Raw genomic sequence first — 23,911 nt, forward strand, 5'->3', positions numbered from 1 at the left:
AGAAAAAGGGGCAAGCCTTTAACCTGACTATAAACAAAGAGGAACCAGAAAACAACAGTGGTTGAATCTGTGCTGCTTGGTTGCTTTTCTGAATGAACAAGGCCACCTGTGGCGTAACCCAGGTTCACAGTGTGGAAGACACAGATCCCACCAGGGTCCAAAATACAGCGAGCGATATGCAAAGCTAATCAGAAATTTAGGTCCCCGAATCCCGCTCTACTAACGACCCCTGACCTCCCACGACAAGAATACAGAAATGGTAGCTATGCGATTGAATACGATACCGCCCCAATTTCACATACACACTGGAGCTGAAAAGAAAGAGAAGTCCCACTGACAAGGAAGGAAAAACAAAATAAGGGTATTCTGGCAAGTACACCAAAATCCAGCTGCCTGTCCCTGTGGCCGAAGAGTCAGCAGAACTGGCCCAGAGGAGGTGGGTGACGTGGTCATGAGCTTGTCCCAGACAGAGAGCTGAACTGGGACCCTGCAGAAGCCAGAACTCTGGAAGGACTATGAAAATGGGGCCGGAAAACCCTGCCCACCAGGCCAGGGTGACAGAGGACGAGAGCTGGGGGGAGTCTCCTGCAAGAACTTCAAACCCATGTGGGTGTGACCTCCAAAGTCACATCACTTAGGCAGCTCTAGAATCCTTGGTCCTCGAAATTAGGGTCAAAAACAAGTCCAGAATTGTGAAAGCCTGGAACCCCAGGAAAGCAAGGAAAAATGACTCTCATGAGATACCTGAAGAAGGAAAGGAGGAGGAGGGAGGCAGGGAAGGAGAGGAAAACCCTCCTAAATAAAAGGAGTCTACACTGAAAACTGAAAATCACAGGGTGCTTGGGCGGCTCAGTCGGGTCATGATCTCACAGTTTGTGGGTTTGAGCCCCACATTGAGCTCTCTGCTATCAAGGTGGAGACCACTTCAGACCCTCTGTCCCCCTCTCTCTCTCCACCTCATGCTGTCTCACCCAAAAATAAATAAACATTAAAAATAGAAAGAAAACTGAAAACCACAACTGATGCATGGGAATCACCCACTACAGCAGAAATAGCCAACCCAACAGAGAAATGACTTTAAAACATCTACAAATATTAATAAAATGTGGAAAAGACTACAAAACATGCATTTTTTTTTAAAGTAAGGCATTAAAGAAGGGAAAGAATATAATGAAAGAAGGAAACCCTGGAAAAATAGAAAGTTGTTTTAAAAGAATAAAAATAATTTTCTAGAATTGAAAGGAGCAGATTAGATCTAGCAAAAGACAGGAATAACGAACGAGGATGCGAGACCTCCCTAAGCAGCCTGAATGCAGCACACAAAGGAGAAAAGACAGGTGTGGATGAAAGAATGAAGCGGTCCAGTCTAGGTTTGGCACGGATTCTTGAAGTATAGAGCAAATGCAGAAGAGGGAATATTCAAATAGGTAATGAAGGAGACTATTCCCAAACCCCAAAGACACGGGAGTCCTTATATTTAAAAAGCTTGGTAACCCAGAGCAGGATAAGTAAGTACAAATCCATACCCAGACACACTGTAACAAAATGTCAGAACACCCATCAAACATGGCCAGAAAGCCCCAAGACAGAGAAGACAGATCAGCCAGGAAGAAGCAATTATTACACCCAGAGTTAACTAGCTGACGGCAACACAAAATACCAGGAGACACTAAAACGTCTTCAAAGCAAAGACGTGAAAGGGTGAAATCGGGGTCACCTACAATTTTATGCCCAGCTAAACCAGCACTCAAGGAAGAAGGGGAAAGAGACAATGTTCTGACAAAGTGTGAGAGAGTGTTTACCAATCAGAAACCACTGCTGAATTAACAACTAGAGTATCATTTCAGAAAGGAGAAACTCACTTCCAGAAGGAAAGAGTAAGCCGCAGAGAGCGGCTGTGAGGTAAGCCACAGGTCAACACACATATGCACAGACGAGCACGGGGTGCAAGGCTGACGCAAAGTGCCGTGTTACAGAGACGACTTACATTACGTATGATGCCGTTTCCTCAAACTTGTGTTTCAGGTGTGTGTGCATCCGTGTGTGATTCTAAGTCGCTGTCAAAAACACCCGGTCGGCTTCCTCTTAAGAACAATGTAAATCCTAAAAACAAACAAGGTTCTCTCTTCACCTCGACAACTGGGAGATTCAGGGGCAAATTGGTAGTTTGTGTTTGAATAACCACGCGGGACTTAGGACATGTTCTTTCTGGGCTCTCCTTCCCCTCGGTGGACCCTCAGTTTTCCTGTGCTCTGGTTTCTTTATCTTTCCTCTTACACAGTCCTCATTACTTAAGTCAGAATCAAACTTATCTGTCTTTTCCACTGCACTCCGTACGTACCAAAGCACTCACGCAACCGTCTGGCTCCTTTTCATTATAAAAAGGAGGCGAGCACTGAAATATGGCCCAGTTTCAGTAACTCTGCAAAATTCTTTGCAGAAGCGAAGTTTAGTACTACCGAGAACAGGGGAAGAGCTCATCAATCCCACTTTTAAACACAAAAATCGACCAAGAATGTGACTGACAGCAATCAGTGCAGTGTTCCACCTGACGCCACATTTGCATGTGGAGAGCCCTTCTGTGAAATCAGCTACGCTTGTGCAAAAGCGACTCTTTGTGAAAAATAATCAGCAAAAGATTGCTTATCCTCTGCTACACTCAGAAATTAGTTAAAAGTAACCAGCTCTTGGAAAAGGATAAACCACTTTATGCAAATACTTTTGCAAAGGCTCTTTATTAATGCAAATATTATGTTTGTCTTTTATTTGAATGCAAACAGCATCTGCTTTGCAGGCAATGCCTTCACTTTGTAGTTCCGTGCTGAGAGGCTCCAGTGCGTCCCAGCTGCCTTTTAGAGTTTGGAACAGATTTCCAGAGAGCCAGAGTCAAGAAAAGTTCACCGAAGGCAACAGAAAGCAAGCGAGTGTGGTGGGGTTCCTGGGAAGCCTCCTTCACTCTTGAGGCGAGAGAGAAACAAATCCAAGAATGAATTCTGGAATTTACTTCTGGAGAGGTTTGACTTTGTGTGGGGGATTTTTCTTTTTTTAACAGTTTTGAATAAGGAGAAAATTAGAATTGCTTTTTATAAATTCTTTTGCTAAGCAAATATACTCAGGAGAAGGGAAAACTGGGCGGCATCAGGCTTCCCTCAGAGCACCCAACCCAGAACCAAGGCTGGCTCCTCTCACAAAGTTACCACCTCACCCCAGAAGCAGTCTCCTGTTGCAGATGAGAGTGCTGATCCAGAAGGCTCCCTGACAGCACAGACATCCTAAGACTGCCGGACTAATGCTTTTCTGACTCTGCCCTAAGTTCGAGAGCTGCTAATAAGGCACAAAATCTTGTTAATTTTTGTGTGCATGACCCTAAAACAATGACGAGTTCAACAACGGTAGAGACTGGATGGGTGGATGGGTGGGATGGAGGGATGGATGGATGGACGGATGGACGGACGGACTGACAGACGGATGGATGGTGAATACCTACTCACATGTAAATCTGCCATTACAATTCCAAGATACCTATTTGGAGAAATTGTTCTTTGAGTGAATATCAGACTAGACCTTCTAATACCCCTTTTAATAATTCACTTAGCCATGAGTTCACTTCAAGCAGCCTGATTTTCCAGACACACGGCTGCCCCTCTTATGCTGTTCCTCTCTCCCTCTGATTCACACAACGGGGATTTTGTTTTTGACCAAATATACTTGGAACGTCAATATTTGATGGTCAAACTTGACTTCTTCAGAAAACACAAGTGCAAGGTAAGGGGGAACTAGGGCACCGGGACTCCTCTCACGATGGAGAGCTCGGCAAGGTAAAGTCGTGCTGACAGGAACATGGCCTCAGGTGCACACAGTAGGGCTCTGTTTCCGGGGTTTGGAAAAGAACAGCAAATAAAACCCAAAGAAAGCAAAGAAATAATAAAGAGCAAAAGTTAATAAAACAGAAGAGACATAAATAGTTGGGATTAACAGGACCAAAAGTTGTTTCTTTCAAAAGATTAAAATGGAAAGATCTCTTGTGAAAAATGATGTGAAAAAAGATTCTGATGGTCACATCTGGCAAGAGGGAACATGGCTTCCATCTGGCGGGCGATTCCAGATGCACCACTGCCACATGGCCCCTAACACACAGGGCAGCACCTCGACACCCAGGCAGGGCTCGTTGGCCTGACATGTCAACAGTGACAAGGTAAAGGAACCCTGTTACTAGGTCCTACTACTAGTTAGTTTACTAGGAACTAAAATGAGAAACAGGAGAATCTTATAAGAATCGTGATGCAAATAGCAAACCTTGAACAATACTGGTTTGAACTGCATGGGTCCACTTATGAATAGATTGTCTTCGATACATACAGGACAGTGCCGTAATGTACTTTCTCCTTAAAATGTGTTAATCAACTTTTTATGTTATCAGTAAGGCTTCTGGTGGACAGTAGGCTATTAGCAGGTAAGTTTTGGGGAGTCAGAAGTTACGTGTGACTTCCAACTGCACAGGGTTGTCGTGTTATTCGAAGGTCAACTGTATTGATAACATAGAAAAATGGCTACAAAAAATACAACTTGCCAAAAGTGACACTAGAAGAAATAGAAGACCCAAATAGCCCAACAGTTTCTAAAGAAAGATAATCTGTAATTTACAAGAAAAAAGAGGGGCACCTGGGTGGCTTGATCAGCTGAGCATCCAGCTTCAGCTCAGGTCATGATCTTGTGGTTTGTGGGTTCAAGCCCAGCGGTGGGTTCTGTACTGACAGCTCAGAGCCTGGAGCCCGCTTCCAATTCTGTGTCTCCCTCTCTCACTGCCCCTGCCTTGCTCACGCGGTCTCTCTCTCTCTCAAAAATACATAACGTGGGGCGCCTGGGTGGCGCAGTCGGTTAGGCGTCCGACTTCAGCCAGGTCATGATCTCGCGGTCCGTGAGTTCAAGCCCCGCGTCGGGCTCTGGACTGATGGCTCAGAGCCTGGAGCCTGTTTCCGATTCTGTGTCTCCCTCTCTCTCTGCCCCTCCCCTGTTCATGCTCTGTCTCTCTCTGTCCCAAAAATAAATAAACGTTGAAAAAAAAAATACATAACGTAAAAAAAAATTAAAAATAGGGGTGTCTGGGTGGCTCAGTCAGTTAAACGCCCGACTTCAGTTCAGGTCATGATCTCGTGATTTGTGAGTTTGAGCCCTGCATCGGGCTCTGTGCTGACAGCTCAGAGCCTGGAGCCTGGTTTAGATCCTGTGTCTCCCTCTCTCTCTGTGTCCCTGCCCTGCTTGCCCTCTGTCTCTCTCTCTCTCTCTCAAAAATAAATAAACATTAAAAAATATATTTTTTAAAGAACAAAGAAAGAAACCTCCCACAGAGAAACCTAGACACAGATGACTTACTTCACAGGAACATCTATTTAGACTTTCAATTAAGAGATAATTCCAATCTTACAGAATCAACAAGAATACAAACAGGAAGCACTGCTCACCTTTTTTTATGAGACAGTATCACGGCGATACCAAAAATTGACAAGATAATCACAAGAAAAATACTTAAGTGTCAAACTTTAACACAAAAGCAGAAACGATAAAATATTAGCAATCGAAATCCAACAACGTATAGAAAGAATATTCCATTTCAGTCAGTAAGATTTCAGCCGAGAAATGAAATGTCTGTTTACTATTCAAAATAATCAGTGTAATTAACCACATTAACAAAACAAGAAAGTGTAGATCATCTCAACAGAGACAATGGAAACATTTGACAAAATTCAACACAGCTTCATGGGGGGGATCTGGGGGATAGGAGGAGGGAGGGGGTGGGTGGGTAGGGCCCTGGGAACAGAAAGCCAGCCAGGGTTGTGCTCTGTAAAGCAAACGAATTGCAGACATCTTGGTCAATACCTATGCAGTGAAAACGGTCCCCTTGAGATCGAGAACCAGACAAGAACGCCCACTATTCAAGCTGCACCAGTGCCCCCAGCTAACGCACCAAGTCAGGAAAAATAAACAAAAGAAGTCGAAAGTAAAAATAAAACCGCCATTGTTTGCCATCAGCATGAAGAAAATCCAGAAGAATTTCCAGACGGTGCTAGAATTCAGCAAGGTCAACCAGAGGTCAGTATACAAGAATCTGTCGTATTGCTGAACACTAGCAACAAAGACAAAATAAAAAGCACTAACAGACACCCACCGTAACCGCATCAAGAAGTATCAGGTGCCTGGGAATAAACCCAACAGCAGAGGTGGCAGCCTTCTGTGCCTAAAACGGGAAGCACGGCGACGGAAGTAAAAGGCCCCAGCGATTGGGGTACCTGCCCGGCTCGCGGCCTCCTCACGGCTCGCTCACACATCGACGCGGGCACCCCCCACCTCCTCCTCCGGTCCACCCCATTCGGAACCTCTTCCCATAGTGATCTTTCTAAGCCAGGAGCACTTCAGAGCCTTTGGCCGGGCCCCACGGCGCGCACATTCCTACAGAGACCCAGCACGCACACGCCGACCCACGTGCCGCTGAACCCGATTCCGCCAAAGGGTAACTCATCCTCCTTCGGGTGCGATTTGGTATTTTCTATTCTCCTTGGTTTTAAGGTTGTCATGACCCGCTCCACGCCACACAGGACTCCGGAGCTGGACGCGGACTTCGAGCCAGGCTCCTCGACCTGGCAGCTGTCAGCACAGCCACGTCCCTTGCCCTCTAAGCGCCCGGCCTCTCCGCGATAAAACGGGGAGGACACGCTTGGATCGCCCGGCCTTGCTGTGAGGATTAGTCAAGTCATTACAGGTGAAGCATCTGGAACAGGGCCGAGGCAGTATTAGATCAACGGACTGATGCTATCATCTTTCGACAGAGTACAGGACGCCCCAAACCGGCCCACTGACCACACGCCTCTTCTCCCACAGTCCCAACAACGCTAAGGCCAGCAACGCCTCTGGGTGATGCGTGACAGAGCAGAGTGCTCCCGGGAGCACCTGAAGGACCTGGTCTGAGATCCTCAGTGGACACAAGAGGCTCTTCCGGCCCACCCGGCCACAGTGCCACGGCTGCCCTGCCCACGGTGGTCTCCCGGCAGGCCTCCCGCTGACGTGCCCTCACCGTGCGGCCGAGCCCCACCTCATCCTCCCGCGGAAAGCAGGAAGGCGGCTTCCACGGCACCGTGCTAATGCGTCTGTCCCTCCTGGCTTGGGGACTCTCACCCAGAGCCTGGAGGGCAGCCCCAGCCAGGAGGGCAGGGGCCGCTCTGAGTGACAGCGGCAGAGAAGCCAGCGGCCCGAGGAACCCGGTCTGCCTCTCAGAACGAAGCACACCTTCCCGAGTTTCAGGGTCAACACCACGTGCTCACGTGGACATCTCGCTCGCCATTCCTGTGCATGTGTCTTGGGGGAGGAGGTGGGGGCAGGGATAAGGGCCACGTCACCTGGCCCACCTGAAAGGCTAAACAGAAAGCCAGAAAAGCGTCCTGGGACAGTCTTCAGTGAGCTCAGACCACATCTCAGAAACTCGACTCCCTCCTGAGCAGACGTTAGGACCCACAGAATATGCTAGAGATGAGAACAGGGAGGGAGACTGGGAGGTCTTCAGAGCAAAAGCGGGAAGAAGACACACGATCCGGAATCACCCCCTGGAGGCCGGCACTGACGTATCCTCGCAGGTGAGGCCGGGTTCCATGAAGGCAGGAGTCCTGGGGATTCCCGCTTCTGCGCATCGGGAGAGCGTCCCGAGAGGATGTGATGAGGCGCTTTTCACCTGTTACCAAAACCGCTACCTTCTGGCCCGCCGCACGGACACGGACGGTCCACGGCAGCCTCTCCAAGGAAGACCAGGTCCACGGGGAAGCTTCTGGTTGCTTTCTCAACCCGAGGCTCGTAAGAGAACAGGGCCAGGTGGGCACATCTCTCCCTCCTCCGAGGGCACAGGGGCGTCCTGACGAGGCCGAGACGGAAGCTACTGCCCCAGGGCCAGAAGGGGTCCGAGTGTGTGGTGGCCGCTCTCAAGGGGACGACCACCTCCCGGCCAGCTGGGACCAGAACTTCCCCCTCTGCTCTGACGAGAGGGGCAGGCTCCCCCGAGCCCAACAGCATGTTCTACTGCCAGTGACCTGTGACAACCGAGGCCTCCTGTGACTTGTGCAGAGGGGCCCAAATTTGGGTCATCTGGGTGCCACGAGAGCGCTGGGGGGACGGTCCCCTCGTGAGGTCCCACCCCCAAGGGGAGGCAACTTCCCCTTGAAGGTTCAAGGTCTGCAGGTGCCCTAGAGAGGCAATGTCCCCCTGGTGGGCGGAGCTGCCCGTGAGCCCCATAGGGACGCAGGCTGATGGCCGGTGCCTCCACGGGGCTGGCATGGAACAGCCGGGAAGGGAACGCTGCCCAGCTCTACCAGGGCAACCATTTCCTGCTCTGGGGTCTCCTTGGGGGAATCCTAAATTTCCATGATGCAAATAGAATTTTAGCGGGATTACAAAAACCTTGCCTTAATACCAGAGGCCACAATAGCACACTTTGGAGACAGAGTAGCAATTTGGTTCTCCTTGGAATTACAAACGAAGGGTTGTGTTTTCCCGGTGATGTTAAAAATAATTAAGGAGGAAGAGGAGAGAGAGAAGCTTTTGTGAAAGAGATCAAAATCTAATTAGAAACAGATTAGGACCCCTGCCGACAGCGCTTTCCGTTGGGTGACCAGAGCAGAGATGAGGTGACGCCGTCATCAGGAGGCCCTTCTGTGCCCCATGGAGTCCAGAGCTCCGAGCGACACGGCTTGTCCCAGGCGCTCTGTGCCGACACGACCGCACTCAGCCTCACCCCGTCCACAGCCGGAGCAGGGCTCTGAGGCCTGGCCTGACGCGCCTAGGAAACCGGACAGCCTACTTCAGGAACCCACCGGCATCCCTTCGATGAGCCGGTGGCCCGGTGGGCAGGACAAGTGTCAGGCTAGGGAGGGGACTCTCCCATTGGAAGGCCGGTGCACGTGCGATGGTCTAGAAGCTTCTGTGCTCCACGAAAGGCCACGGGTAACCCCCCAGGAGCAGCCAAAATGCCGTGCGCATGAACACATTTGGCACTCAAGGACCGAGGACTCGTCCTCCAGACAGACCCTGTGGCTGTCACACACGGGTCACTGCTTCATAGCCAAAGAATAAAAACACTACGCTTCCTCGTGTCTGTTTACTGTCTGGGCGCCAGCCTCTGCACCCAGGCATCAGAGCTGTTCCCGGGACTCAGGGGCCACTGAATAGCTACCCTGACCCGCTCACTCCGCGGAGCGGGGGCCACCATGCAGGGCAGGTGTACGGGCCGCAGCCCTTGGTACTGACACCAGACAAATAGCGCTGGGCCCAAAGGAACACCTGCCTGTGGCCACCGTCAGAGAACAGAGGAGCCGGCGAAGGGAGCAGCGTTAGAAAGGCCTGAAGAATGTTCTGGAAGGGCACCGGAGAGGAGGCTAAACAGGGTGGCTGGGAGGGCCTCAGCAGGCATCAACCACATCTGAAAGGTTCGACCGACGGGCGGAGAAGAAGGCGACGCTGCCCGAGCTGCTGTGGCGGGCACGGGGACGGCGAGCCAGCAGCTGGCCTGGGCCGCCATTGCTGGGCTGCACAGCCCCTCCTGGCCAGCGACCCCGAGGAGGGCGGACTAACGGAAGATTCTAAGAGGACACGGTCCTGGGAAGGAGGGCAGCTCCATGGGGAGGTTCTGGGGGTCCAACTCAGCCTGACCTGAGGGTCGTCTCTGGCCTCCCCACGTTCCCAAAGCCCGTGCGCCCACGGGAACCCGCCACGACGCCCGCTGCAACTCCAGAGGAGGAAGGCAGGGCTCCCCAAGACGCCTACACTTCGCCTCCATCCAAGACGCCGGAGCATCACTGAAGAAGGTTAAATTAGGCTTCGGTTTGCAGATTCCAGACAGGCATTTCCAAAGGCAATTTACATTTACGAGCGGAGCGTGCCGAGAGCGTGTGGGGGCAGGGAGTGGGCTTTGTTGGGCTGGTTTTTAAATGTCTGTTAAGAATGTGCTAATGCAAGACTCCTCGTGTGAAGGTCACCCGCAGACACGATGGTTTATCTTAGAAAACGAAATGTGGTTACCCATGGTGCCGACGGGGCGGCCAGCCACACGTGAGGAAGCGAGAGAAGCGGCCTGCGGACCCGTCTCCTAACCCCGTGTGGTCAGCAGGGACTGGGTCAATGCCACCTTCGCAGGCCGGCCCGCCTACAGGTGCGCAGGAGGGCGTGGGCCGCGCTTTGTGTAAGAACAAATCCCTGTTTCTCAGTGCAGCCCGAAGCCCTCCGTAAGCACCTGTGTCGCCGTCCTCACCCCAGGATGGAGGGGGCACAGGCTCCAGGCCCAGCGGGGTGTCCCTAAGAAGGCCGCACCTTGGTGTCAGGGGTGTCGATGCCCGTGTGGGGGCCCTGGGACCACTCTCAGAGGCGGCGGGGTGCTGTGGCAATCCCTCCCCTTTCCCTACTTCCGAACTGACAAGACGCTGATGAGGGCACCCCCACGCTGACTGGAGCACAGGGATTTGTGTTTCTTTTGTCCACAAGCAGGAAGCTGCCTCAGAACCTTCCAGGCTCAGAGAAGCCCTAGGCTAGACTCCCCTCTCCCGCCACAGCAGGCCGGAGGCCACAGATGGGCAGACAGACACCAGGGCGCAGGCCTCAGGCAGGCAGGGGCTGGGAGCCCGGCATCTGGGGAGGGAGCCTCAGGGCCCGCCCACCCCCCTGGGCTGCTGTGAACTCACCTCCCAGCCTGGTGTCACCCATGAGAAGGACACCATGGCCCGGGTCAGTCTGCGCACCAGGCCCAGGCCCAGCACACAGCCACCTGACCCCAGGGTCAGGCGCACCAGTCAGAAAAAATCAGTTTCTAACAATGCCCCAAAGTCATGAAATGCTTCCTTTTCAAACTTGTGAATTCTCAGCAAATACAGCAACAGACTTTCTTATCAGGAAATCAGGGACACTGTCAATGGGTGTGGATTCAAAAAAAAAAAAAAAAAAAATCCTTCCTCCCAAGAAGCCAAGGGCTCACAGGCCTTCCCAAAACAAAGAAAACCCCTCGGTCTGCCACCTCCAGGCAGCAGCCTCCCCGCTGCAGAGCTGAGCCGCCTGGCCCTCCCCGGGCAGCTCCGGGCGCGGCATGGACAGCCCCAGGTGGGCGAGTGACAGCAGATGGGGCAGCCACTTTGTACTAACTTGGACAAGCTGTCCGGCTCTCACCGGCAGCCAGGCTCCCTCCATGTCTCGCGCAAAAGCTGAGGACGCTGAAATGCACCCGGCCAGGGCCACAAGGGCCACGTCACAGCCTGGCCACCACCCACGGTTCCGAACCCCTCAGGACACGGGGAAGCGGCACAAGTCCACGGCTCCCCGGAAGGGCCTCCACACGCTACAGCAGCCATAGAGAGGGCTGCACACTGAAGACACCAGCCCCGGGCCGGAAATGTCAAACCACAGCCCACAGTGCTTCCTTGAGAGGAGCTCCAGGGGCTGTGAATGGCCTGGCCGACCACGAGGGCTCTCACACGAAAGGGCCTGCGCACTGGCAGCCCCCCCGCCTCCATGTGTTCAGTGCACAGCGTCGGGCGGGGAGCGGCCCTCCCCGGGGCACCCGCTCCCGCACACAGGCCTCCTGCACCGCCCTCGACGGCCTCCCCCCACCAAGAACCAGGGACCGCTCCAGTTGGCCCCATCCGGAACACAAAGTCGATTTTTACTGTTCCTCATTGTTCCTAGCTCCTGCAACTTTAGCCGCTGATCTCTCGCGTGGCTGACAGGCAGTCCTTGAAATGCCATCTAAGAATGAAGGTGTTTTCCTACAAAGAAAGACTATCAAGCATTTTTCGAAACACCGCACACCAAGCAGTAAGCTGTACTTGAATTCTATGCACCAACCAGAATCTTCTCTAATTCTTGTCTGAGTTAAACCAAAGGTTTATTGAAGGATCAGGAAATAATTCATCCGGCTGTTTTTTTTTTTTTTTTTTTATCTGCCTCATTCTTCCCTCATTCTTCTTCTGAGATCCTTTCCTCACAAGGAGCAAAAGGGTGCGGGAAGAAGGCGAACCCATTCTCAGCGGCCCCGGGACCCCACCGCAGGCCCGAGCCTCTCGGGGACAGAGAAAGGGGCCACTCCGCATGGTGACAAGTGCAAGCCGGCCAAGAGATCGCAGAGAATGGAAGAGGGTTTAGAATTTCTCGGGGGAAAGTGTGAGTCTGAACGATGCTGCCTGAATCAGCCACGTCTCAAGAATGAAGACAGCCATCACGAAAGTCCACACACTGCTCTCCCGAACTCTGAGCTGTCACGAAAAGAAATCAAAACACTCCCTGCATGCTGACTTTCCACAACCCCACTTTATCTCAGAAAGACCCGAAAAGACAGGGCCCACCCCGAGCAGGAAGAAGCCTGGAGGCCCAGGAAGTCAGGAGGTGCTGGGTGGTGACGGGGTGGCCAGCGGATGTCTCCCGTCATTCTTGTTGCTTCACTGCCCAGCAAGCAAGACGGGACCAAAGAGTAGGAGGAACGAGGGCCCGAGAGGACACGAGCCTCAGCATCTGTGCAGAGAGGCTCGTGGGGGCCCCCGCGGGCTTGGGACCAAGGCAGAGCCCAGGCAGGCCCTCAACTCGATCAGAGACCTGGGGGTGCCCCATCCGTCCTGAGCCCCCCAAAACGAAACCGGTGCAGACAGAGCTGGGCAGAAGGACAGAACCCCGCTGCTTGTAAGGACTGGCAAGAGCGTCAAGGGCCGGTTCGACTGGCTCAGCTTGAAGTCACTTTATTCTCAGCTGCTGCTTCTGGGAAATTCAGCCCGAAAACACTCCTCGGGTGCGTGTCAACACTTGGTTTCCCGACAGACGGAAGTCACCCAAGCATCCTCATCGTCTGGCTTCGCGTGGGCGCCCACGGCGGCGTTGACGTGCGCACACGCGCGTGCACGCGTGTAACACACACAGCGCAGGGTCTGCGCGCCCGAGCAGGGGTCTGGGAGCCGCGGCACCGGTGCCGGGGAAGCATCGAGCGGCCCGACCTTTAGCTCAGCTTCCTCGACTGATTCTCTGGGACCATGGCCCTCCCGCCAGCTCAGGAGGGAGAAGGTCTGCTGCGTGCGTCCCCAAGTCCGTGGCCCCGATTCCCCCTCTCGGAAGCCCCCCAACTCACCACATGCTCAGAAGCCGGGTTCCTGCGTGGGAGATCCGCGCAGGAGGCTGACTCGAATGACCCGAGCACACAGACACCACAACCGCGCGGGGACCCTCCGGACTGGAATGTGCACAGGGTCCACGCGCCGTGGTGTCATTACAAGGCCAGCGATGGCGGATGTGTCTCCTGTGTCCCCTCCCGCTTCCCTGACCGCTCCTCAGGGCTTGACAAGGCTTCCCAGGCACCTGCCTCTCAAGCGAGCACAGCGGTCGTGCCTGATCTGTCCCCTTGACTGACGTCCTGGCGTAAAACACACACAGGCAACAGCTCCGTGCAGGTGCCCCTGGGGGTCACAGAGCCACACCGCCTTTCTGGAGCCTGGACATCCCCAGGGTGCCGACCCTGGATGAGGAACCCCGCCCTGGAGGCGGCACCACAACGACCTTGGGAACACGCTGCTGCCTGGCCTGTGTGGGTTATGTGTGAAAATTAACAGTAATAAAATCAGAATGCATCAAGGCCGATGGCATCCCAACGGAGACAGGGAAATTCTCAGCCAGGGGATGGGACAGGCCTGCAGCCTCGGGGGGGCACCGCCCAGCTCTCCCCTCAAGTGTTCCACTGGAAGGGGCAGAGCAAAGCTGGCGAGAACCAGGAAAGGAGGCCGTGTGACAGACCTAACCGCCAAGGTAGAGAGGAGACGTCGAAAATAAGAACCGAGAAGAAGTGCTCGCTGTTGGGGGCCAGCTGCACATCTGTACCCTAATTAGGGGTCCGAGGATGCATTTTCGCCTCCCGGGGACTGAGCCGCTGTCCCTTGTGCCTAACAACTAAGTTCCACTTTCGCTCAACATTTCTAGAATTCATCACGCAAGCAAAGAGGGGACTATGTGTGTGTTGTTAAATCACTAAACCAGTCACGGAACGAGAAGGAGAAGGCGAGCTGCCGGGTGCTGCGCACAGACGTGAGTCTGTCCAGGGATCAGCTCAGGTAGCCTTGGGGCTCTTCGCTGAGACCAACACTCGCGCAGACCCTGGAGAGCGCCAGCAGGGAGCAACTCGGACACCGGTGCGCCGGCTCCGGCCGAGAACATGCAGAGCAAGCCTTTCTCGACGATGGTGAGCGTTTGGGGCTCATACCAAACACAGCCGCACCAGTCACACAGCTCACAAACCACTCGCGAAGCAAAGGACTGAGTTCATTTGGCAAAGACACAAAACTCCACTTTCTCCTCTATCCGAGGGATGTGACATCTCCAAATTAAAACCAGTGAGAAGGTTGGCGTGTGATATGTTCTGGTTTTAAACGGCCAGAGAAGCAGCAGCCTACTCTGAAGTTACCCCGGGTCCACAGACCGGATCCCAAGTGCCAAATGCTATCACTCTCCCAACTGGACTGGACCCACGGTTCGTGCAGCGCCCCCGCCTTCAGGGTGACAATTCACAGTGAGGACGGTGCCCTCCGGGGAGTCCCCACCCACGGGGGGGTGAATCCTCTGGGCTCCCACCCGGCAAACGGGAAGCCTGGTGGCCAGGCCCGGTGATGGCGGGGGCCGGGGGGCGGGTCTACACCCTACGGGCAGGCTGCAGGGTCCCGACTTCATGCTGCCTCTGAGAACGGGCATCTCCACATACGGAGTTCTGATGGCTCTGTGCCCCGCGGTCAACCTCCCCAGCCAGGGAGACGTCCATCTGCACGTTACCCAGAGCCTGCGGACTGCTCTGGGACTTCTCTTTCGAGTCGGGGGACCTCTCTACCACTGGGATATTCAGCAAGACCAGTCTCAATGAAAATTCACAACAGGATGCCAAATTCCAACAAAGCGCACACAATAAAGATGAAAAACTGCGGTGAAAACATCAACAAAGAAACTCAGTTCTCTCTGTGAAGCTTTCAATTTGCTTGGCCATTTTCCCACGGACATTCAATTAAAAACAACTGTGGGAAAAGCGAATTACGGTTAGAGCACCGCAGAACCCAGCCAGGCAAGGACGTGACAGCCCAAGAAAAGACTTTCAGCACTCACACACGACACAAGCAGAGAGCCAGGAGCCGGCGGAGGACCACACCGCCTTTCCCAGCCCCATCTGACTCCAGTGAGGATCTGAGAGCGCAAATACGCACGACGAAAGACAAAATCAAACGGGCTTCGTCAAAATTAAACCCGTTTGTGCTTCAAAGGACGCTGTCCAGTAAATGAAAACGCAAACCACAGAATATCCGCAACCCATGCATCTGATAGAAGAGTAGTAACTAGGATATGCAACACTAGAACGCTTACGACACAACAGTAAAAAGGCAATTAACCCAATTAAAAAACTGGGCAAAGGATTTGAGTGACATTTCTCCGAAGAGGATGTACAAATGGCCAAGAAGCCCATGAAAAGATGTTGGACGTCATTCGTCATCAGGGAAACGCAAATCAAAACTGTAGTGAGATGCGACCCACCCCCACGAGGCTGGCTAGAGCCAAAGACAGACAATACAGGTGTCGACATGGATGTGGAAGAATCAGAACCCCCCACGCTGCTGGCGGGAATGCCAAAGGGCGCGCGGCTGCTTCGGAAAACAGTCGGGGGCGGTTTTGCCAATAGTTAAACCTAAAGTTAACCCAGGATCCAGCAATTCCAGGCATGTACCCACGACGAACGAAAACACGTATTCCCAACAGAGCTGCACGAGGAATGTCCAGAGAAACACAGACCAGAATAGCCACAACGTAGAAACAAACGTCCGTCAACAGACGAGCCAATGAGCGAAACGTGGCCTATCCACACAACGGGGTGTCCCTCGGGTGTCGGACCCCGCTACTCGGGGATGAACCCACGAAACAGGCTCACGGAAGAAGCCACTCACGAAACGATCCCATCCTGCATCGCTCCGCCGAAATGAAAGGCCCAGAACAGACGAATCTGGAGAGGCAGCGGGCAGCCCCGTGCTGCCCGGGGCTGGGGAGGGTGGTCCAGACGGGAGTCCCGGCTAGTGAGCAGTGTGGACCTAAACCTGACTGAGGGGCCAACAGACGGTGCGCCTGAGCTGGGAGGGGTGGCGGGGCAGCGAGCTCGGCTCCGTGAAGCGGTGAGCAGAAGCTAGCCTGCCGATAAATGTCTCCATTTCCTTGTCCTTTCTCTTTCCACCCGGGAGAACCTTCCTTCTGGCACAGAGGCCAGAGTCGGTGGCCCTGCGCGAGGGGACCCACCCTGCCTGGTGCCTTGGTGGAGAAGGCTGAGCGCAGAGCACCGGGCACAGGCTCTGCCCACTGCAAGCCCCCCCCCATCCCCCGCTGACCTGTGATGGTGCCCCTCGTCCAGGACCCCCTGCAGCCTCGGAGCGCACACAGGCCTGCCCGGCACGAGCCAGGCGTCCAGGAGCTTTCTGGTCCTCTCAGGGCCCCCAGGGACACCCCAGCCACCCCTCCTGCCTCTGGGGGCAAGCTGCCTATTCGGACACCGTTCCCACCCTCCCTCTGTGCCCCTGCACGAGGCGCGGGGATCTCCAGGCCCAGCTCGGAGCCAGGCCCGGGACGCTGCAAGGCTCACCCAGCGTGAATGCCAACTTCACGCAAGCTCTCCTCGGTCATCCCTTCTCTGAGCCAAAAGCACGACCAGGGCCATGGCTTTCGGACTTGGATGGGGGCTGCCACACAGAACCTTCGGGAAGCCGGCCTACTGCACGTGGGGAGAGCGCCTAAGCCAAGCAGCTGACCCAGAAGGAAAGCCCGGCTTCCAAGGAGACGCAGAAAGACGGTTCTCCGTCAAGTCCTGACGGGAGGCCAGGGGAGAAACACCACCAGGTTGCGAACGCCTGCGCACCGACCCAACCCTCCTCTCCTCGGTGGAAGGGAGCCCCGTGCTGGCGCCCATGGGCAGGAAAGGGCCAGAGGCAGGAGCAGCCGGTGGGACGGACACGGCGGGAATGTCCTGGTGCTGGGGCCGGCTCGCCGTTAACAGCAGCACCACAACTACGACGCGGGTGAGGACAGAGCGACAGGAAACCCTGACCGAAGCGGTGTATCGGGGACACAGGGGTCCCAAGGAGCAGGCTCCTGGCTACCACGGCCAGCAGCGTCGCCCTCACCCCGCCCCCCCACCATGGGCACACCCGCCCCACGCGCCTGAACTTGGGTGGTGGGTGCACCGCCAGGCTGCGGGTTCGGAGGGGGTCCTGAGGCTGGCGGCACTCCTGCTCTGCCCTCTGGTCCTGAGCCGCACCTGCGTTCCTGAAACGGCTCCCCCCACTGACCTGCTGGCCTGAACAGAAGCCCCCACAGGTGGCCAGCACTTTCAGAGGTCAGAACCTTATGTCTGAAGGGAAGGCATGCCCCCCCCAAAGACGGCCTCATCTCCAGAACCCGAAAACAGGGGACCCTGGATGGCTAAGGGGACCTGGAAGAGGTGACCAAGTCGAGGCTCTTGGAGTCGGAGGCTGACGGCGGTCACAGCAGAGCAACGAAGCTGTCGAGAGGACAAGGGTCCTACCGCCCAACTCAAGGGCCGACCTAAGGGGCTCCCACTGGCCAAGGATGGGGCAAGTTGAGCCACAATAAGGGCAGTGACGACCTAGGGTGAAAATACATGAAATACCCCTAAACGCATCCGCAATCACACCAGGGATGGGGAGGTTGACAGAACTCACCCGTCACCTTTAGATAACAAGGGAGCGAGCTCGTCTCTCTGAAAACAGGTAAATGAAGGAGCCTTTCCTATCCGAACCCCTTCTGCGCTCATCTCCTATCTGACACACGAGGCGGGGACGAGGCGCCCCGGTGTCACTCTACAGCCCCGAGGAAGGACCAGAGGAGCTGGGCAGTGACCGTCACGACCTCCAACCGCCCAGTGCAAAGCAGAAAGCCCCACGCCGCCCACGGCAGCCGAACCCGGACCTAAATCTGACGGAGCCTCGGGACCCCCACGAGCCCCCAGGAGCGGGGTTCAGAGAAGGCACTCACATGGCACCAGGGGGCACGGGCAGGGGGCTCCCCACCGGGCAGTCTCAACAGGACAAGCAGCCACTTTGCCCAGGACACAGAGAGCGGGAGAGGCCTCCGCGGGTCCTCATTTAACACTTATTTGACCAACGACCTGGGAAAAAACGCACATCTGAGACACCAGGGATTTGAAGCCACACCTGCCTGCCAGAAATGAACGGTCCGCGTCCGCTGCGCCAGAGGGGAGACGATTCTATGTTGAAAAAGGCCCGATCTTCTAGAGTCCATAGGACTGCAGGGATCGCCTCCGGGCAGGCCGCTGAGGGACCTGGGGCACAGGCGGGGCAGGCCTGGCCCTGATCTGCCGTCGAGGAAGCCGGGGCAAGGCCACCTGGTGTTTCGTGGTTCTCTCTTCTGCCTTTATAAATGTCTGAGATTTTACAGAGTGCAGAACACAGAGACTCCCCCACGAAAGGGCCGGATTTGGATCAGGTACTCCTCTGTTGCTGCAAACGGGACCCCGGGCTCACGGTCACAGAAGGTCATGCTCTCCAAGCCGATTCGCGGAGAAACTTCAGGAAGCAGGGCGACTTAGGTCCCCCAACGTCCCTGGAGCAGGCCTACGTGCACAGCGGCTCACTGCCAGAAGGGGGCAACCCCGGATAAACCCCACGTGCCCTGAAGTCCCACCTGACTTCGAGGGCAAAGGTACGGGTCTGCCAGAGAGACGGTGACGTTGGGAAGGCGGGGGCAGGGCGGACTTCCTCCCGAAATGCTATTCGAGCTGGGATGAGCCAGGTAACTAGAACGTCAGCCACGATTTCAACTACAATCATAATACAAGTGAGCTCGACGGTAAAATGGCAACGTCATTTGCCTACTTCACACCAAACCGAGCCAGCCAAGCCAGGGAACTGGGGCTGTCCTGGGAACCGAGCCCCAGGGCCTCCTCTGCGGCCACAGGCAGAGCTGCACCGACGTGACCCTCAACCCAGCGCTCCTCCGGCCGGCCGGAGAGGCTCGCGAGTCCCGTCCGCTCCCGGCCAACCTCCCTGCTGCCCCGTGTCACCTCCGGAGGCGCCCCCGCCCACTCTGGAGCAACCCTCTCCAGCGTAGTGGGGGCGGGGGCCCAGCGACATCCCTTTTCAATTAAGTCCTTCTTACAAGGAGTCTTTTCAAAGAGCCATGTCCTAAAATGATGTTGTGACAGCGAAGAAAAGACCAGCGGCCTTGCCTGAAACAGTAAACATTCCCATAACTGTAAATATGTCCTGCTGGCCACAGGGTTACACATAGGAAACCAGTAAAGGGCAGAAAGAGCCTTAATTACCACTGCGCCCATCTCCTGCGTGGCTAACAGCGGTTTCGGGAGGGGAAGAGAGGGGGCGGGGGGACCAGGCCGGAAGCCACCCCAGGCCCGCAGCCCGGACCACCGGGACGAGTGCGGGCTGGCCTTGTGAGGCCGTCCCTGGCCAGTGTCCCCCACGCTGGATGCCAAGCTGCCGGCAAAGCCTCGCTCACTGCTGCTTTCTTCACATGTGGTTTGACTGACGCAAATCAAGAGGCGAGCAGATGATTCATAACCGTCCAAGCACAGGGCTCACACAGAAATGGCAGGGGCTCAAGACTGCTGAGTCACCAAGAACCGTCCCCGAGTTCCAGGAGGCCCTGCCGGTCTGAACTTTCACATCTATGGCACATACGGGTTCCTAAAGATGGGATGCAGGCAGCAGCGGCACCGCGCAGAGAAGGCGACACCGGACTCTACCCTGCACCAGACGGCGGGGCGGGGCGGGGCGGGGCGGACTGGAGCAGGGAGGCGTGGGCGGTGGCAGCCCGGTGCCTGCGTGGCCGGTGCGCTGGGTCCCGTGCGCCAGCGCCCACTTCTCGGCCCCTCGGGCGCCACGCACACCGAGGGTGGTGGAGGTGGGCTGGAAATGCGGGGTGCCTGCCCTCCGGGAGCCCCCAGGGAGGGGAGGATCGCCCCACAGCGCCAAGTGCCGCCCGAGAGGCTGAGGAAGGGGCAAGGGAGAGGCAGGGGTGGGGGGGAAGGGTCCCGGGGAAGGTGAGGCGTCGGAGAAGGCGCAGGCTCGGCCCGGGTGGCGCGTGGGCGAGCCGCTTCCGGGCAGCTGGAACACACGTGCGAGGCGGAGCTGGCTCAGAGCACGCGGTGCAGGGCGGTGAGCCCCGCGGCAGCAGTCCACGAGGCCGAGGACCGCACGCAGGCACCAGGGGCCCTCGATGTGCTCCTCCGCGGCTGGGGAGAGCCACATGGAGGGTGTGACGGAGCCTGCCTGACTTCGGACGCCGGGAACGCCAGAAACACAGACGGACCGGCAGCGAGGCCTGACCCACGGCACCCAAGGGGCCCGAGGCGGAAGAGACGGTGTAAAAACACCTGTCGGAGAGCCCGCCAGATCAGGCGCACCCACGATGGAGGGGTTTACTCTCTACGCTGCTTCCAGCCCCTTCTTCCCTTTCTCCCCTGGCAGGGCTGTCAGATCACGATCCTGCCTGCCTAGACCCTGGTCCTCGGGGCAGCTGGCGGCACGGGGAAGGTAGCCCGAGAGTTCTGCATCACAGAAGTCCTGGCGGACCCCCCCGGCCGAGTGGGAAATGCCCCCACATGGCCATGGGCGCCTTCCCCAAAACTGACTCACGAGCGATGGCAAGGTCAGGCTCCCAGCTGGAGGTGAGGCTCTGAGCAGCCAAGTGCCCGCTCTGGACACAGCCCAGCCGCATGCGTGAGCCACGGAGCAGCGAGGACAGAGGAGGGCAGGCCTGGAGCCTGACAACAGTCAGCAGGGGTGACACCAAGGCCCAGTGGTCAGGCCTGAGGGCCGTCTTCACTGTGCCTTCTCTTACCAACCCACAAAACCCCGACCCTGGCCACACGCGCACGCAGGCGCTCAAGCACACGCACGCCCCTCTGGTGCCTGGGGCACACCATTCAGGAGTCCTGGCCTCCCCGTGCCCCTGCCAGCGACAGCCCCTGGGACGCCACAGCTCGGCGGGCAGCACAGGCACCATGCACGGTGGGCATCCTCCGCGATCTTCAACCGCGCAGGGACCCCCGAAGGCAGACGCGGGGTCCACCAGACCTCGGTGCCCCAGGGCCACCCCCGCCAGACGCAGCAGGGGCTGCGCGTCTGCTGGAGGAGGAGTAAGAGGAAAAATCACGTAGAACTTCATCCCCGTGTCTCCAGGCGGCTGAGGGCCCAACTCCAGCATATCGGCTTCTTCAGGCTTCCCCAGGGGACGGGGCTGGGGGGACCGGTGCTGGGAGGGAAGGTGGGCAGAGCCAGGCGGACACGTGAGGCCGCACCTTCCAGGCTGGACAGAGAGACCGGGTCTCTGCAAAGTGACGTCACCGCCCAGCAGGGACCCACCGCCGACCCCATCGTACGGCCGACTCCCAACTCCTCAGAGCCCGACCACACTGCAGGCACGCCAGAACCCCTGCAGGCACGAGGGAGCCCCGGGGCACATGGCCGGCCCAGCCCCAAGGCCCCGGCCTGGTGGCATGTGCACGGAAAGGCCTTCCCACCGCCCCCACGGGCGCCCAGCCGCTCAGACAGCGCACTGTCCCCCACACCGGTCCCATCCTGGAGCCGGGATGGCGTCTGGGGGCCGCTGGCCCGAGGAACCACCAGCACTCGGGCTCTCGGGTCCGGAGGAAACAAGACGCGTGAGTGAGAGGACTCTTCTCCCGGCGGAGCACCTAGCGGCCAAAGTCACCTGGATGGACACTGGGGTCTCTGAGCAATTTGCATGCGATCACCACCGGCTCAGACCGTTGAAGTCTTCCAGCCCTCCAGGAGAGACGGAAAAGAGAGGGAGAGAAAACGGATCAGCAAGAGAGCTTCAAGCCGAGCTGGGGGAGGATGGGTGTGGTCAGCTAACTTCGAGAGAGCCCTCCGATGGGGGGGTCTTCCCGGAAGAGGCGCCTCGGCCAACCAGGGTTTTCTGCGAGGCTATAGGAATTATTTACGCTGGTTTTAAAGATACCTGACACTCTAATTTGCAAAGAAGAAGAAAATCGTTCAAGTACAGAGACACCTTTTACCACGTATCAAAGTCATTTGCCAAAAGCTTTGGTTTGCTCTAAGTTACCTTCTAGGAAGGTTCTAGAGGCTCCCTCAAAACTCAGTTCCCTGCCTGTAAACACTTAGGCAGCATGCTCCAAAGACAAAGAATGGGGATGGAAGCAAAGGAAGAGGGCAGAGCAGGTGTGGCCGCAGGTCCCCAGGCTGGGGAAGGAGTCAGGTGACCTCACCAGAGCGCAGCCCTCGTGCACGCACACCCTCCTCGGGTCTCAGAACATGGCCTCGGAGCACCTTCAGCTCCAATCTAGAAACAGCTTCTACTGGCAAAAGCGAGGCCAGGACCGGCGGTGCCCCTGCCAGGCTGGCGTCGAGAACAGCAGGCCTGAGCTCTGGGCCCGCGGCAGAGCCTCACCTCCACGTGCCGAGAACCATGAGCGAACCCGTGAACTACTCAACGAATCAGCGTGCAGACCATCTCCCTGGTCGGACTACAGGCTTATCCTCAATCCTCTAAGCCCTGTAACACGTGCACGGGTTGGGTATATGCACCCATCTTACAGATGAGAAAAACCAGGGCTCTGGGAAACGAAGACATGTCCCCAGCATCCAAACAGCAAAGCCAGCGCCCTGACCCAGTCTTGCGGACCCTGGTCCGTCTTCCCTGCCCCAGCAGAAACCAGAGTCCTCTCTCCCAGATCCAGCGCAGAAGGACAGGCCTGCCTGGAAGAATGCGGTGTGACACGGGCGACGGGGGAGCGTGAGCTTGAAGAAGAAAGCAAACGACAGCAAGCAGCAAAGCAGAAAACCTCCAGCGAACACCCACGGGGCCAACAGTCTCCTGCGAGGGGGTGACAGGCGGGGCGGAGCCGGCCCTGCCAGCCGGGCCGCGGGGAAGACACGGAGGGAGGCTGGTAAGTGGAAGGTGCTCCCGCACCCTCGGCAGAGAGACAGAGAGGGCGGCCGGCCAGGCCTCATAATGAACCAGAGCTGTTCGTTCTGGGAAAACGACAAACGCCAGGCCCCCCCGGTGGGCTTTCTGCATGCTTTCTCGACACGTGTTGTCACGGAGGGCAGAGCGCTGAGCGCCACACCTAGAAGTCCCCCCAACGTTCCAGAATCAATAACCACGGTCCACGGAGAACGTGCGTCCCCTGCCAGGGGGGCCGCGTCACGTGAACCTGCACGGAGACCCCAAGACCCCGCTCTCCGGGGACATTTGTGGCCGAGGACGCTGGGTTCCGGGATGGCGGCCGAGGGACTGAGCGCAGCCTGCCCAAAGTGCCGCGTATCACCTGAGACGCCCGCTCGCCCTGTTTTGTCAACCACGGAAAACATGTCGGTCAAAAAACAAACAAACACGCCATCTGGAAATTTACATTTTACACTCATTCTCTCGCTTGTGAGGATGCCAACAACCTACGAGACGAGGACAAAAGTGAGGCGCCAGTGAGCCTTGTGCCTCCTGCGCAGCCGAAGAAAGCCAGCCCCAGACCCTCAGACACTTTCGTCCCAAACGTCCTTCACGCCAACTCCGCCAGGACTGCGGATCGAATACAAAGCTGCCATCGCACTAAGCGCTCTTGGCGAGCGTGACGGACCGAGCCGCGGGGTCCGTCCGGGGGGCAGAGCCGGGCCACAGAACACGGATGGACGAAACCGGGGGACGCGCACTCCAAACGCTCAGCCTCAAAGCAACCTGAAGAGGGTGGGGAAGGAACTTAATCCCCGCGGGACCGCACTGCGGACCCTCTTGCCAAGAGACCCGGGGGGCACTCCCGTCCTGCGCCAGGAAACCGACGGTCCCCCAGCGTCCGCGGTTAACA

At 56.6% G+C, this 23,911-nt stretch overlaps 1 protein-coding gene across 7 annotated transcripts in view; it reads right to left on the reverse strand.

Moving 5' to 3' along the window:
- HDAC4 (histone deacetylase 4) overlaps positions 1-23,911 on the reverse strand; it is a 288,003-nt gene that overhangs the window by 162,208 nt on the left and 101,884 nt on the right. The window contains exon 1 of one of the 7 annotated variants that reach the window (XM_086720115.1): positions 22,501-22,524. The exons of the other annotated variants lie outside the window; for them this stretch is intronic. The gene's annotated coding sequence lies outside the window, so the exon portion shown is untranslated. Of the gene's footprint in view, positions 1-22,500; positions 22,525-23,911 lie in introns of those variants that run through there. 7 annotated transcript variants of the gene reach the window in all.

The sequence above is a fragment of the Puma concolor genome, chromosome C1 (genome assembly GCF_028749965.1).
Source record: "Puma concolor isolate L17-30 chromosome C1, mPumCon1.1.hap2, whole genome shotgun sequence".
Lineage (NCBI taxonomy): Eukaryota > Metazoa > Chordata > Mammalia > Carnivora > Felidae > Puma > Puma concolor.